The sequence below is a fragment of the Oncorhynchus mykiss genome, chromosome 28 (genome assembly GCF_013265735.2).
Source record: "Oncorhynchus mykiss isolate Arlee chromosome 28, USDA_OmykA_1.1, whole genome shotgun sequence".
Classification (NCBI taxonomy): Eukaryota; Metazoa; Chordata; class Actinopteri; order Salmoniformes; family Salmonidae; genus Oncorhynchus; species Oncorhynchus mykiss.
This window is the reverse complement of record NC_048592.1, coordinates 26080291-26097731: the sequence shown is the minus strand read 5'-3', so window position 1 is coordinate 26097731 and position 17441 is coordinate 26080291.

Below are 17441 nucleotides of genomic sequence, written 5' to 3'. Positions count from 1 at the left end.
GGTCCTCTTTTTCCAGTAGTCCACAATCATCTCCTTTGTCTTGATCACGTTGAGGGAGGGGTTGTTGTCCTGGCACCACATGGCCAGGTCTCTAACCTCCTCCCTAGTGAGGTGTTTAATCCCAGGGTCCTTAGCTTAGTGGCACTATGGTGTTGAACGCTGAGCTGTAGTCAATGAACAGCATTCTCACGCAGGTGTTCATTTTGTCCAGGTGGGAAAGGGCAGTGTGGAGTGCAATAGAGATTGCATCATCTGTGGATCTGTTGGGGTGGTATGCAAACTGGAGTGGGTCTAGGGTTTCTGGGATGATGGTGTTGATGTGAGCCATGACCAGCCTTTCAAAGCATTTCATGGCTACAGACATGAGTGCTACGGGTCGGTAGTCATTTAGGCAGGTTACCTTAGTGTTCTTGGGCACAGGCACTATGGTGGTCTGCTTAAAACATGTTGGTATTATAGACTCGGACAGGGAGAGGTTGAACATTTCAGTGAAGACACTTGCTAGTTGGACAGCGCAGGCTTGCAGTACATGTCCTGGTAATCCGTTTGGCCCTGCGGCCTTGTAATTGTTGACCTGTTTAAATGTCTTACTCACATCGGCTGCAGAGAGCATGATCACACAGTCTCCGGTACAGCTGGTGCTCTCATGCATGTTTCAGTGTTATTTGCTTCGAAGCGAGAATAGAAGTAGTTTAGCTCGCCTGGTAGGCTCGTGTCACTGGGCAGCTCTCGGCTGTGCTTCCCTTTGTAGTCTGTAATGGTTTGCAAGTCCTGCAATAATAGGCACATTCTTCTCTTTTCTACCCTGCAACTCATCCTCAGGTCCTTGGTGTACAAGGTATGTGTTTTCTGTTAATATACCTGGTAAAATAATGGTTAATAAACAGTATTTGGCATGGCAGGCCCTTAAAAATATATTTTATTTGTTTTATTTTTCCTGTTTTTTTTACTCTCAATATTACACTTATTCATAAAGAAACACCTAAAGGGGTGTTCTGAGTCAATGTCAATGCTTTAATCACAACAGAAGACAATTTGTTAGGTCTGAAAAAAAAACAGAACACATTATTTTTGGGATGGATTTCCCCTTTAATTGCACATCTAGTATTAGAGGAATGTGTCAGTCTAGCAATGTTTCTGCTTAGGCCTACTGCTGAAGCACATGTCATGGCAGAGCTCGCAAAACAATGGGCCCCCTGGATACAATTCATTGAGATTTATAGTTCTCAGGTAAGACTACTTTGCGGTTAACATTTAATTGAGAAGGATTTTGGGGAAAGTCTTAGACTACCCCACATGGGTCAAATACAAGGCCCATTTGGCCTGCTACACAATTCTACCCGGTCTGTGCAATGATTTGGGATGTTAATTCATTTTGGCCAGTTTTCAAACACCCGTGATGTGCTGCACTACAAGTCACAGCAAGCACTGTCAACATGCTGCACGCCAAACTACAGTACATTGCCACGCATGCACGCATGCACGCACACACGCACGCACGCACGCACACACACACACACACACACACACACACACACACACACATACACATACACATACACATACACACTCACACACACACACACACACACACACACACACACACACACACACACACACACACACACACACACACACACACACACACACACACACACACACACACACACACACCTCTTCCCAGACCCACACCTCTTCCCAGACCCACACCTCTTCCCAGACCCACACCTCTTCCCAGACCCACACACACACACACACACACCTCTTCCCAGACCCACACCTCTTCCCAGACCCACACATGAGCCAGCCAGTGCTCTGTATCATATCATCACTTATGGTGAATCCTGTACCGGACCGAAGTTTAAATGTGTTGTAGGCTAAATGTCCATGCCAAGTTTCTTTTCCAACTGGTCATTGCTGTAGCCTCACAAAAATGTCATCTTGGTTATCAAAGAGTTATAAGATAAAGGATTCACATGCAGGTATATATTACTACCAAAAGACAACAGGACTCACAAGCGAGTACAAATGAGTCATCTACTTTATGAAATTACAGCCTGAGGGCTTGTTGGTGAATTCAGCATCAACTGTGCTGCTTTCCTGTGTCTCGTTTACCATGCGCAGCTGAGGGAAAGTGTACAAGCACATGTCACAGTCCTGGCTAGACTACTACAATTCTGAGTCTGGTATCGCTTTTTAAAGCATGACAGTGAATAACCAAAATACAAAACACCATGCAAAGGAGAAACATGTAGGCCTATTACAGCTGTTTGAGCAGTAGCCTAGGCTGGTTACTCAACTAGGCCTAAAAGTGTGCACCATGCAGCAATGCTGCATTCAACCGCACTGGTAATCCATGCAATGCAAAAAAATGTAAAACATGTTACAAGTTTACATTTTTTTTAACTAGGCATGTCAGTTCTAATTTTCAATGACAACCTAGGAAGAGTGGGTTAATTGCCTTGTTCAGGGGCAGAATAAAATATTTCCACCTTGTCAGCTCTGGGATTTGATCTTGCAACCTTTTAGTTATTAGTTCAACGCTCTAACCACAAGGCTATCTATCTGACACCCCATGTTTTGGTTATTCGCTGTCAATGTTAAAAATGCTATAATCAGCATCCTAAGGGGCCATTATAAAGGGCCATATGTTTTCAAATAAAACAATGGCCAGCTGGGTCCAGGTGTATGCAAGTTGTTTTGTAAAAATAGGCTATGTCTGGCCCGCTGATTGAGTTTGACAACCCTGGTCATCCCACATCATTAGCATCGCTAACTGGCTACACAAGAGGTGATAAACAGACAGACGCACGCACCAAACAGACAGATAGACGGGGGAAATATTGCAGGAAATATTATGTTTAGTTGTGCTTTTTTAAGCCAATAGTGGCTAACCAGGGTTGGGATAATGTGAACGTGGCTTTGATTGGATAGTAGCCGGGAGCTTTATGTTTATGACAGTTTGCAATGGAGCACATGAAAAAATGTATATACTTTCGGAATTGATTGGCGAGCTATTCATAAGTGGGCTGCAAGCTACTGGTAGATTGCGATTTACTTATTGGAGACCCCTAGTGTAAATGTAGGGGAGGAGACAGGTTAAAGATGGATTTCTAAGCCTAGAAACAATTGAGAAATGTATTGTGCATGTTTGCCATTCAGAGGGTGAAGGGGCAAGACAAAATATTTAAGTGCCTTTGAATGGGGTACGGTAGTAGGTGCCAGGCACACCAGTTTGAGTGTGTCAAGAACTGCAACACTGCTGGGTTTTTCACGTTCAACAGTTTTCTGTGTGTATCAAGAACGGTGCACCACCCAAAGGACATCCAGGCAACTTAACACAACTGTGGGAAGCATTGAAGTCAACATGGGCCAGCATCTGTGGAATGCTTTCGACACCTTGTAGTTCATGCACCAACGAGTTGAGGCTGTTTTGAGGGCAAAATGTGTTCCCAATATTTTGTACACTTAGTGTATGTGTATTTCCTCCTATGTTGAGGTAAAAAAGTATAATGCTTGTATGGATGTCAACCTCAGCACATGTTCATGTAATCGTTACCAATCAACTGCATTAAGTTAAATATGACTTTGACAACCAACATCAATTTCTGTTTGCTAGCTATGCTAACCAGCTTACAGTATAGGAACGGGTGTTAGCATTTAGCAGTCACCTCTTCTAAAACTGAAAAGGGACAACTTCTACATGTCATGCAGGGAAAATAAAAAAAATCAAAAAATAAATCAAAAAATAAATCAAAATACAACTAAAGTAACCTCATTATGGACCTGTTGAATGTGGGCCATGGACTCTACTGCATTTAGCCAAATGTACCCCCCCCCCCCACACAAATTGTGACAACAAATTACTTTATTGCTTGAGGTTGAATATTATACTGAACAATAATATAAATGCAACATGGAACAATTTCAACGATTACAGTTCATATAAGGATTCAGTCAATTGAAATGAATTAATTAGGCCCTAATCTATGGAGCTGACATGACTGGGCAGGGGCGTAGCCATGGGTGGACCTTGGAGGGCATAGACCCACCCATTGGGTAGCCAGGCCCAGCCAATCAGAATTAATTTTTCCCCACAAAAGGCCTTCATTACAGACATAAATATTCCTCAGTTTCATCAGCTGTCCGGATGGCTGGTCTCAGATGGTCCTGCAGGTGAAGAAGCCGGGTGTGGATGGGCTGGCGTGATTACTTGTGGCCAGCCCATGACCTCCACATCCGGCTTCTTCACCTGGAGGACCATCTGAGACCAGACACCCGGTTGGACGTACTGCAAAATTCTCTAAAACAACATTGGAGGCGGCTTATGGTAGAGAAATTAACATTATATTATCTGGCAACAGCTCTGGTGGACATTCCTGCAATCAGCATGTCAATTGCACGCTCCCTCAAAACTTCTCCATGCATCGTGCCGACAGAGATAAACACCTCTATGGGAAGAGGAAGGGCATGGGGGTATGCTTTATGATTAACAGCCCATGGTGCGATCATAACAACACAGGAACTCGAGTCCTTCTGCTCACCTGACTTAGAATCCCTTACAATCAAATGCCGGCCATTCTACCTACCAAGAGAGTTCTCGTCAGTTATATTCACAGCTGTGTACATCCCCCCTCAAGTGAACACCAAGACGGCCCTCAAGGAACTTCACTTGACTCTCTGTAAACTATGTAGAATGCATTTATTTTAGCTGTGGATATTAAAAAAGCTAATTTCAGATCAATGTTACCTAAATGTTATCAGCATATTGACTGCACGACACGTAAGGCTAATACCCTCGACCACTGCTACTCTAACTTCCACAATGCATACAAAACCCCCCCCCCGCCCTCCTTTCAGCAAATCTGACCACGACGCCATCTTGCTCGTCCCAGCTTATAGGCAGAATCTCAAACAGGATGTACCAGTGATGAGGACCTGGACTGACCAATCGGAAGCCACGCTCTAAGATTGTTTTGATCACGTGGACTGGAATATGTTCCAGTCAGCCTCAGAGAATGACATTGATCTATATGCTGACACGGTGAGTGTGTTTACAAATAAGTGCATTGGCAATGTTGTAACCACTGACTATTAAAACCTATCCTAACCAGAAACCGTGGATGGATGGCGGCATTCACGAAAAACTGAAAGCGCGATCAACCGTCATTTAACCATGGAAAGAGGTCTGGCGATATGGCTGAACATAAACAGTGTAGTTATTCCCTCCGCAAGGCAATCTAACAAGCGAAATCCCGTTACAGGGACAAGGTGGAGTCAATGGCTCAGGCACGAAACGTATGTGGCAGGGTCTACAGGAAATCACGGACTACAAAAATAAAAACAGCCACATAACAGACACCGACGTCACGCTACCAGACAAACTAAACACCTCCTTTGCCCACTTTGAGGATAATACAGTGTCACAGTCGTGGCTCGCTAACAACGTCTGCGGACACCCCCTCTCCTTCTTAGTGGCTGACGTGAGTAAAACATTTAAACATGTTAACCCTCGCAAGGCTGCTGTCCCAGACGGCATCCCTAGCCACGTCCTCAGAGCATCAGCAGACCAGCTGGCTGGTGTGTTTACAAACATATTTAATCGCTCCCTATCCGAATCTGTTGTCCCCAGATGCTTCAAGATGGCTACCATTGTTCTTGTACCCAAGAAGACAAAGAAAACTGAACTAAATGACTGCCGCCCCCTTAGCACTCACTTCTGTCATCATGAAGTGCTTTGAAAGACTAGTCAAGAATCACCTCCACCTCACCGGCCACGCTAGACCCACTTCAGTTTGCATACCACCCCAACAGGTCCACAGATGACGCAAAAGCCATCACACTGCACGCTGCCCTATCCCATCTGGACAAAAAAAAAATACCTATGTAAGAATGCTCTTCATTGACTACAGCTCAGCATTCAACACCACAGTACCCTCCAAGCTCATCATCAAGCTGGAGGTCCTGGGTCTCAACCTCGCCCTGTGCAACTGGGTCCTGGACTTTATGATGTGCCTCCCCCAGGTGGTGAAGGTAGGAAGCAACATCTCCACTTCAATGACCCTCAACAGGGCCCCACAAGGGTGTGTGCTCAGCCCTCTCCTGTACTCCCTGTTCACCCACGACTGCGTGGCCATGCATGCCTCCAACTCAATCGTCAAGTTTGCAGACGACACAACAGTAGTGGGCTTGATCACCAACAACGACAAGACAGTGCACAGGGAGGATGTGAGGGCAGTCAGAGTGTGGTGTCAGGAAAACAACCTCTCATTCAACATCAACAAAACAAAGGAGATAGTTATGGACTTCAGGAAACAGCAGGACAACTCCCCTATCCACATTGAATGGTCAGCAGTAGAGAAGGTGGAAAGTTTTAAGTTCCTGGACGTACATATCCCAGATCAACTGAAAGGTCCACCCACACAAACAGTGTTGTGAAGAAGGCGCAACAGCGTCTCTTCAACCTCAGCAGGCTGAAGAAAACTTTTACAGATGCACAATCAAGAGCATCCTGTCGGGCTGTACCACAGCCTGGTACAGCAACTGCACCACCCTCAACCGCAATATTCTCCAGAGGGTGGTGCGCTCTGCACAATGCATCACCGGGGGCAAACTACCTGCCATCCATGACACCTACAGCACCCGATGTCACAGGAAAGCCTACAACCACCCGAGCCACTCCCTGTTCACACCATTATCATCCAGAAGGCAAGGTCAGTACAGGTGTATCAAACTGGGACCGAGAGATTGAGAAACAGCTTGTATCTCATAGCCATCAGACTGTTAAACAACAATCACTAACTCAGAGGCTGCTGCCCACATTGAGACCCAATCACTGGACACTTCAATAAATGGACCACTAGTCACTTTAAACAATGCCACTCTAAATAATGCCACTTTAATAATGTTTACATATCTTACAATACTCATATCACATGTATATACTGTACTGAGACCCAATCACTGGACACTTCAATAAATGGACCACTAGTCACTTTAAACAATGCCACTTTAAATAATGCCACTTTAATAATGTTTACATATCTTACAATACTCATATCACATGTATATACTGTATTGAGACCCAATCACTGGACACTTCAATAAATGGACCACTAGTCACTTTAAACAATGCCACTTTAAATAATGCTACTTTAATAATGTTTACATATCTTATATTACTCAAATCACATGTATATACTGTATTTTATACCATCTACTGCACCTTGCCCATGCCGCTCGGCCATCGCTCATCCATATATTTATGTGTACGTATTCTCATTTACAGCTTTAGATGTGTGTGTATTAGGTAGTTGTTGGGAATTGTTAGATTATTTGTTAGATATTACTCCACTGTCGGAACTAGAAGCACAAGCATGTCTCTACACTCGCATTAACATCTGCTAACCATGTGTATGTGACCAATAAAATGAGATTATATTTGACATCTGTGGCATTGTGCTGTGTGACAAAATTGCACATTTTAGAGTTGCCTTTTATTGTCCCCAGTACAAGGTGCCCCTGTGTAGTGATCATGATGTTTAATTAGCTTCTGGATATGCCACACCTGTCAGGTGGATGGATTATCTTGTCAATGGAGAAATGCTCACTTAAAGGGATGTAAACAAGTTTGTACACAACATTTGAGAGAATTAAGCTTCTGTGCGCATGAAACATTTCTGGGATCTTTTATTTCAGGTCATGAAACATGGGACCAACACGTTACATGTTGCATTTATATTTTTGTTCAGTATACATTTCTGTTTCTCAATTCGAAATGAAACCTGGTCCTGCTAGATACATTTTGCTCCCTCTGCAGCCAGTGGTTTCCTTGGCAACCCAAATTCATTTACCATGGCCCCTGACTGTCTGGTGTTTTAGACAGCTATTGTCTCCAGACAACTTAAATGTGGTCCTGCAGGGCATTGTACAGTGACCGTGTGGAGCCTACAATCTTTCACCTGTGCAGGGACAGTTCAAACTACAAGTTGTCATCTGTGGTAGAAATGGTAATTGTTGGGACTGAGTGGTGACTGAGCTTGTGTCTCTCACACACACACACACACACACACACACACACACACACACACACGAACACACACACACACACACACACGCATGCACACACATACACACAGTTTTGTATTGCTATCCTTGTGGAGACCAAATAATTGATTTAATCCAAAATCCTATTTTCCCTAACACTAACCTTAACTCTTAACCTGACCTTAACCCTAACCCTAACCCTTAACCCTAACCCAAATCTATACCTAACCCTAACTCCTAACCCTAACCCTAAACCTAACCGTAACCCCTAACCCTACGTCCTAACCCCAACCCTAAACCTAACCGCAACCCCTAACCCTACCTCCTAACCCTAACCCTAACCGTAACCCCTAACCCTAACTCCAACCTTAATTGTAACCCTAATTGTAACCCTAATTGTAACCCTAAACCTAACCCCTAAGCCTAAAATAGCATTTTTCCTCTTGGGGACTGTCAAAATGTCCCCACTCGTCAGCATTTTCCTTGTTTTACTAACCCCATGAGGAATTCTGGTACCTACAAGGATAGTAAAACAAACACACAGGCAGCTGGTGGTATCTTAATTGTGAGGAAATGGATGTTATCGAACACGTGTGAAAACATGTGTTTGGTACCATTCCATTGACTCCATTGCAGCCATTATATTATGAGCCGTCCTCCCCTCAGCAGCCTCCTGTGACACACAAACCTGTCATCTCCCCTTGTTCCGTTAGAAGTGTTTGACAGGTGAAAGAGGGAGCTTGTCTTCAGTGGCAGTATTTTTCATCTAACAATACACCTGTACTGCAGCTGTCAGCCAGGATTTTAGGGAGTAACAGGGAGTGCTGGAAAACAAGTGTTGCGTACTTGGAAGTGTAGGGAAGTTTTAATGTGGTATTTTGCAAATCTGGTAGACCCCTCCTCCCCTCCCCCCACCCTCCGGAAGTAGTTTTGTAGGATACATTTGTGGTTTGTAGTGACAGCATTTGCGATTCCAAAAATGCATTAAAGAAGGAACAGAAATGCAGATTATTTAGGCCTTTGTGGTTGTGGAAGACTGGCACACGTTGGGATGAAAGTTTACAACGTAGGTAATGAAAAGTCGACAACGTCATTTTGAGTAATCATGGTGGCAGACAGTGACACATTCAATACCGCCTTGCACACTCTTACCTGCGTCTAGCTGATCTAGGGTGTAATCATTAGTCCAACAGTTGCAAATAAGTTTCTATTGGACAAATTCAGGTATGTTTATCACTGTTTTGTTCCGTTTGAGAAACGTTTTCAACAGAATCGGCATAATGAATACACACTTGATCACATGTCCACACAGTTCACTTTCATAGCAGCCACATACTTGTAAATATAATTCCTTCTCACATCTATCAAGGCGTTCTCCTCCTCTCACCTTTTCCCTTTGCTTGTGGACTTCAGTGCACAACACATCAGCTGTCTGAGACCAGGCCAGAAAACCTTAATATCATGACCGCTGACCACTACAAAACAGCCTACATTGTTGTCACATCATAATCATCATAGCTACTAGAACTAACACGTCAGTAAACCCGCTACAATCATGCAGTACAGTGACATTGAACAGTCAGCAGCAAACAGTTTAACAGTTACACTTTGACTTGGGAGAGTTCCATAGTCAGCTAGCTAACATAGCATCCCTCTATGTTTGAGCAGGGTGTTTGAGGAGGCTAAACTAGCTACATGCATTTGATGCTAGCTACTGTAAGTAAGGGAACGTTGAAAAAATATATACTATGAAATATATATGTCTCTCTCTCTCTCTCTTGCTTTTCCTTAATTTTGAAATAATTTTTTGTTCAAAATTGTTCAACTTGTCTTTCTCTCTCTTTGAGTCAATAACTCACCACATGTTATGCACTTCAGTACTAGCTAGCTGTAGCTTATGCTTCCAGTACTAGATTAATTATCTGATCCTTTAATTGGGTGGACAGCATGTCAGTTCATGCTGCAAGAGCTCTGATAGATTGGAGTATGTTACTGTGTAAGTCCATGGAAGGGGGTGAGAACCATGAGCCCCCTACTGTAGGTTTTGTACTGAAGTCAATGTAACCAGAGGAGGACAGAAGCTAGCTGATGACATTCATATTTTTAGCATAGTTTTATCTAAAAAGGATCACTTTTTAAACATTTCACAATTTCTATTTTTATGAAATTCACTGAGGAGGATGCTCAGGGCCTGCTGTGTGCGTGTGTGTGTGTGTATACGCTGTCAGGTAGACTGTGACACACCGATAATGGCTTGAGCCATGTCCGAAGGCAATGTTTATTGATGTGATGATGCACGCTGAGAGAGAAAATCACTCTTAAAGGTCACAGTTAATATCTGAAGGTCAGTGTGTGTGTGTGTGTGTGTGTGTGTGTGTGTGTGTGTGTGTGTGTGTGTGTGTGTGTGTGTGTGTGTGTGTGTGTGTGTGTGTGTGTGTTTGTGTGTGTGTGTGTGTGTGTTTGAACTGAATTTTGCCTTTAATCTTTCCTTTTATCCCTCATGACCACATCCTTACCATTATCCATCGAAAAGCAATAATCAAATATGTCAAATGATCCATTTCCTAAACACACAAATAACACAATACCCCAGTCAGTCAATGCAGCTGTCAATGGATACTCAAGCTCTTTGCAGTCAGTCAGGTTCAAGGTGTTTTGAATTCAAATCCTGTCCGGATGTTTCATTTACAGGGGTCTGTTCAGGCCAGCCCATGACAGGAGATCAGTGACAAGCAGAGAGAAAGGCCAGAGTGACTTGACCTCAGTTTCTCTCTTTCGGTCTGTTTCTCTGCCAATAGAGACTTTTATCCCATCTATGAGACTGGGATAGGGTTGGAGTTTTCTCCACAATGCAGATGGACTGGCAGGAGACTAGGTGTGTGTCCTAAATGGCACCCTTTTCTCTATGGGCCCTGGTCAAAAGTAATGCACTATATAGGGAATAGGATGTCATTTGGGATGCAGTCTAGGAGTGAAATGTCACAGGATACAGAGGACATATCAGACTGGATCAGAAAGAAGGGATGGAGCTAGATCATGTTTAGGGATAAATGGGTAAAGGAGAGAGATCATAGAAGATGAGATGTCGGAGGAGTTTAGTATAATGTTGAAATGCTTTCGTTGTTGCTTTATTATTTCTTACTCACCTGTTCACCTATTTGTTTTTATCTTAGAGGTTTATCACTGAGGGAGTTGACTTTAGTGCTCTGTGCTATGGCCCGTGACGTGAACGGCAAAAGTAGTGAGGGAGGAGCGCCCTTCTGAAATCTAACAGTATTCTGCGCCGCTCAGAAATCGTTCAGAAACGTACATATTTTTCCATAAAATATAGTCTTCATCAGGAAGGCAGATAAAGCCTTTTTATCAAAAGAAATCTCCTCTGCATGTGAAAACACAGAGAATCCTACTCGTTCTACTGATGAATGTGTGATGTCTCCGCTGCCCAGGGTTGCTAGCATTGTTTCTGCTGGGAGATAGTGTGTGTGTGCACGTGCATGTGTGTTAGTAGTGTATTCTCTGTCATAACAAACCCCATGGCAGCTGACTGAGTAGGGCCCGACAGAAGAGAAGAGTGCACATATTAACAGTCAATCATTCTGCAGTGGAGCGAGACACGCACACTGCAGCCAGCTAATGATGCTCTTACTCAGCGTTGAGGAGAGAAGCTTCTCTGTGTTAGTAGGTTGATTTATGGTAATTAGCTGTGGAATCTTGAAACAAATGAAAATGGGCCAATTACTTATTAACCAAACTGTGATACTACAGCAAATAATGGTGCCTCAGCCTCTGTACAAGCATTACATTACATTAATAGTTCTGAGGCGCAATGGGGGATATCATCTCTCTGTCTCTTTCTCTGTCTCGCTAACTCTTTCTCTCTTTCTCTCTGTCTGTCTGTCTCTCTTTCTCTCTCTCTCGCACACACACTCACACACACACACCTTCCAATAGGTCCTTCCAACCCTCCATTTTTGTAGACATTGCTCTAGCCTTAGACCACATCCACATCTGTATTCAGCCCTGGCTCTAATATGATAGCATTCCACTGAATATAAATGAACAGGCCGAACAGAGCCTAATAACGATTCCGTCCCCCCAGGGGCCTGGGTACGAGAGAGACCATCCTCCATTCTCCGTCATCTGAGCGTGTATATTTATTGAGTTGGACGTTTCATTTTCATGCATTCATAATGGTTCTATCATTACCAGCCCTTGTCTTCGACCCAGCCCCCTCTCACTCACACCAGTTCTGGTGCCTTTGTTTTCTCTCCTACCACACCAGTAGAGGTCAACCTAGACGGAGAACAGGTGGATTGAATGAAGAGGAATACAACGGTCACAGAACATTGTTTTATTTCATGGTGATGTGGACCAACCATGCTGATGTTTACAGGTCAAAAGCATGATAAATGTACAGACATCTCACAGAGATTTGAACACGCATCAAATACCAGAACACACATAACACACAGAGATTTGAACACATAACAAACACCAGAACACACATAACACACAGAGATTTGAACACACATAACACACAGAGATTTGAACACACAACAAACACCAGAACACACATAACACACCGAGATTTGAACACACAACAAACACCAGAACACACATAACACACAGAGATTTGAACACATAACAAACACCAGAACACACATAACACACAGAGATTTGAACACACAACAAACACCAGAACACACATAACACACAGAGATTTGAACACATAACAAATACCAGAACACACATAACACACAGAGATTTGAACACATAACAAACACCAGAACACACATAACACACAGAGATTTGAACACACAACAAACACCAGAACACACACAACACACAGAGATTTGAACACATAACAAACACCAGAACACACATAACACACAGAGATTTGAACACATAACAAACACCAAAACACACAACACACAGAGATTTGAACACATAACAAACACCAGAACACACATAACACACAGAGATTTGAACACATAACAAACACCAGAACACACATAACACACAGAGATTTGAACACACAACAAATACCAGAACACACACAACACACAGAGATTTGAACACATAACAAACACCAGAACACACATAACACACAGAGATTTGAACACGCATCAAACACCAGAACACACATAACACACATAGATTTGAACACACAACAAACACCAGAACACACATAACACACATAGATTTGAACACACAACAAACACCAGAACACACATAACACACAGAGATTTGAACACATAACAAACACCAGAACACACAACACACAGAGATTTGAACACGCATCAAACACCAGAACACACATAACACACACATCTCAGATATTTGAACACACAACAAACACCAGAACACACACAACACACAGAGATTTGAACACACAACAAATACCAGAACACACACAACACACAGAGATTTGAACACACAACAAACACCAGAACACACACAACACACAGAGATTTGAACACACAACAAATACCAGAACACACACAACACACAGAGATTTGAACACACAACAAACACCAGAACACACACATCTCAGAGATTTGAACACATAACAAATACCAGAACACACATAACACACAGAGATTTGAACACACAACAAATACCAGAACACACATAAGATTGAATCAACCCAGACCACCGATCACACATCAAGTAAAAGTGAGGGATTTGATTTTGTGTTCTTAGTGTTATTAAATTTAGATGATAGCAATGACCATGAGCTAATCATATTTACAGTATGCATTCCACTGGGCACAGATGTCAATTTAACATTGATTTAACATTGGTTCAACATAATATAATTAAAATGACGTAGCAACAACGTTGATTCAACCAGTGTGTGCCCAGTAGGACGTGACAGTTTATTTTACATGTAGTATTGCAGGAGCAAGTCTACATCTAGTAATGCCTTTCCTTTAAAAACCAACAACCCAATTGCCCATTATTCTATAGGCACAGTGTCTCCACAGCGCCTTGTGAAAGTATTGAACTAGAGCAGACAACGCCATGCTCTCTCTGCTGTAGCAGGGCAATGGAAAATAAAACCTTCACAACGGGATATGTGTTTTATGAGCGGCTACATGTGTGTGTGTGTGTGTGTTTGTGTGTGAGTTCTTGTGTGTGTGAGCCTGTATGCATCTTTGTTACAGGGCTAGTGCTGATCTGCTGACCTATAATGCTGTGTGAAGTAGAATGCAATTCTACACTTTCCATATCCTGCAGCATCTATAGTGTACACTTCTGGCCTGTGTTGTGAGCCGAGTGGTATATAGGGATATTATAAACTGGGTGGTTCAAGCCCTGAATGCTGATTGGCTGACAGATGTGATATATCAGACCGTATAAGGTCTAAGCAATGTTCTCCTGCTATTTTTATTGACTTGGCCACAGCTTTTGATAAGGTAGACCATTCCATTATTGTGGGCCGGGTAAGGAGTATTGGTGTCTCTGAGGGGTCTTTGGCCTGGTTTGCTAACTACCTCTCTCAAAGAGTGCAGTGTATAAAGTTAGAAAATCATCTGTCTCAGCCACTGCATGTCACCAAGGGAGAACCCCAAGGCTCAATCCCAGGCCCCACACTCTTTTCAATTTACATCAACAACATAGCTCAGGCAGTAGGAATCTCTCTCATCCATTTATATGCAGATGATGCAGTCTAACACTCAGCTGGCCCCTCCCTGGATTTTGTGTTAAATGCTCTAACAACAAAGCTTTCTTAGTGTCCAACAAGCTTTCTCTGTCCTTAACCTTGTCCGGAACACCTCCAAAACAAAGGTCATGTGGTTTGGTAAGAATGCCCCTACCCCACAGGTGTGATTACTACCTCTGAGGGTTTAGAGCTTGAGGTAGTCACCTCATACAAGTACTTGGGAGAATGGCTAGACGGTAAACTGTCCTTCTCTCAGCACATATTAAAGCTGCAGGCTAAAGTTAAATCGAGACTTGGTTTCCTTTATCGTAATCACTCCTCTTTCACCCCAGTTGCCAAACTAACCCTGATTCAGATAACCATCCTACCCATGCTAGATTACTGAGACATCATTTATAGATCGCCAGGTAACACGGAACCCAAATCGGCTGCATGCGTGCACCATCATGTGCCATCGTGCATACATTTATTTTGTCCCCCTACATCAAAAGCGATCACAACATGCATGTTAAAACATCAAAACAAATTCTGAACCAATTACATTAATTTGGGGACAGGCCGGAAAGCATTAAACATTTATGGCAATTTAGCTAGCTAGCTTGAACTTGCTAGGTAATTTGTCCTCTTTAGCTAGCTTGCTGTTGCTAGCTAATTTGTACAAGGTCCTCTACTCCGACAATTAATCCACACATAAAACTGTCAACTAAATAGTGTCTAGTCGTCTCTCCTCCTTCCAGTCCTTTTCTTCTCTGGACTTTATATTGCGATTGGAAACTTTCATAAATTAGGTGCATTACTGCCACTGACCTCGATCGTCTTCCAGTCACCCACGTGGGTATAACCAATGAGGAGATGGCACGTGGGTACCTGCTTAAATAAACCAACGAGGAGATGGGAGAGGCAGGACTTGCAGCGAGATCTGCGTCACAAATAGAACTGACTTCTATTTTAGCCCTTGTCAACGCAGATGCTCGTTGGCGCGTGCGAGCAGTGTGGGTGCAATAATTGAATAACATAGATTTCTACATTTATTTTGCAATGCTCGTGCAAACGACACTGGCGGTGTAGACAGGGTATAAGGGTGCTCTCGAGCGGCTAGATATTCTTTACTATCAGATTTGCCACCAATGCTCCTTATAGTACACATCACTGCACTCTATACTCCTCTGTAAACAAACTGGTCATCTCTGTATACCGGTTGCAAGACCCACTGGTTGATGCTTATTTATAAAACCCTCTTAGATATCTGAGATATCTACTGCAGCCCTCATCCTCCACATAAAACACCCGTTCTGCCAGTCACATTCTGTTAAAGGTCCCCAAAGCACACACCCTGGGTTGCTCGTCTTTTCAGTTCGCTGCAGCTAACGACTGGAACAAGCTGCAACAAACACTCAAAATGGACAGTTTTATCTCAATCTCTTCATTCAAAGACCCAATCATGGACACTCTTACTGACAGTTGTGGCTGCTTTGCAAGATGCATTGTTGTCTCTACCTTCTTGCCCTTTAAGCTGTTGTCTGTGCCCAATAATGTTTGTGCCATGTTTTGTGCTGCTACCATGCTGTGTTGTTGTCTTAGGTCTCTCTTTATGTAGTGTTGTCTCTATTGTTGTGATGTGTGTTTTGTCCTATATTTATATATTTTTTAAATTTGTTTTATTTTTAATCCCAGGCCCCCGTTCCCGCAGGAGGTCTTTTGCCTTTTGGTAGGCCGTCATTGTAAATAAGAATTTGTTCTTAACTGACTTGCCTAGTTAAATTAAGGTTAAAAAAATTACAAAAGTATACCACACGTATGACATTTATTTTTACATCTCTAATTACATTGGTAACCAGTTTATAATAGCAATACGGCACCTCGGGGGTTTGTGATATATGGCTAATATACCACGGCTAAGGGCTCTATCCAGGCGTCGTGTCTAAGAACAACCCTTAGCTGTGGTATATTGGCCATATACCACATTCCCTCGGTCCTTATTGCTTAATTATACCTCTCTCACACACACACACACACACACACACACACACACACACACACACACACACACACACACACACGCACACAGCCTTGTACAGCTAAGCTTGTGGGGACACACAATTCAGTCCTGTTCAAAATCCTATTTTCCCTAACCCCTAACCTTAACCCGTACCCTAACCTGTACCCTTTTTCTAACCCTAACCCTAAGCTTAACCCCAAAATCTAACTTTGACCCTAAACCTAACCCTAGCTCCTAACCATAACCCCAAAACTAACCCTAGTTCCTAACCCTAATTCTAAACATAATTCCAACTCTAACACTAATTCTAACCTTAACCCTAAACCCCTTAGAAATAGCATTTGACCTCGTGGGGACTAACAAAATGTCCCCAGTTGGTCAAATTTTTGATTTTTTACTATTCTTGTGGGGATTTCTGGTCCCCACAAGTATAGTTAAACACACACACACACACACACAGTCTAGACTGATACATTACTTTAGAAATACTTTTGTGTAAACCAATGTGCTTTCGCAGTATTGGACTCAAGCTCTTGGAGTGGGTGAGTGCTTGTGCTGCTGAATTGTGAATCATTATCACAATACGTTGTGTAGATGTGTTCGTGTGTGTGTTGGTGTTTTGTGTGTGTGTAGCATGAGCTGTCTGTATAAGTGTGTGTAGTTGTGTTCATAAATCACATCAAATGGCATGCTTCATGAACAACAGGTGTAGACTAACAGTGAAATGCT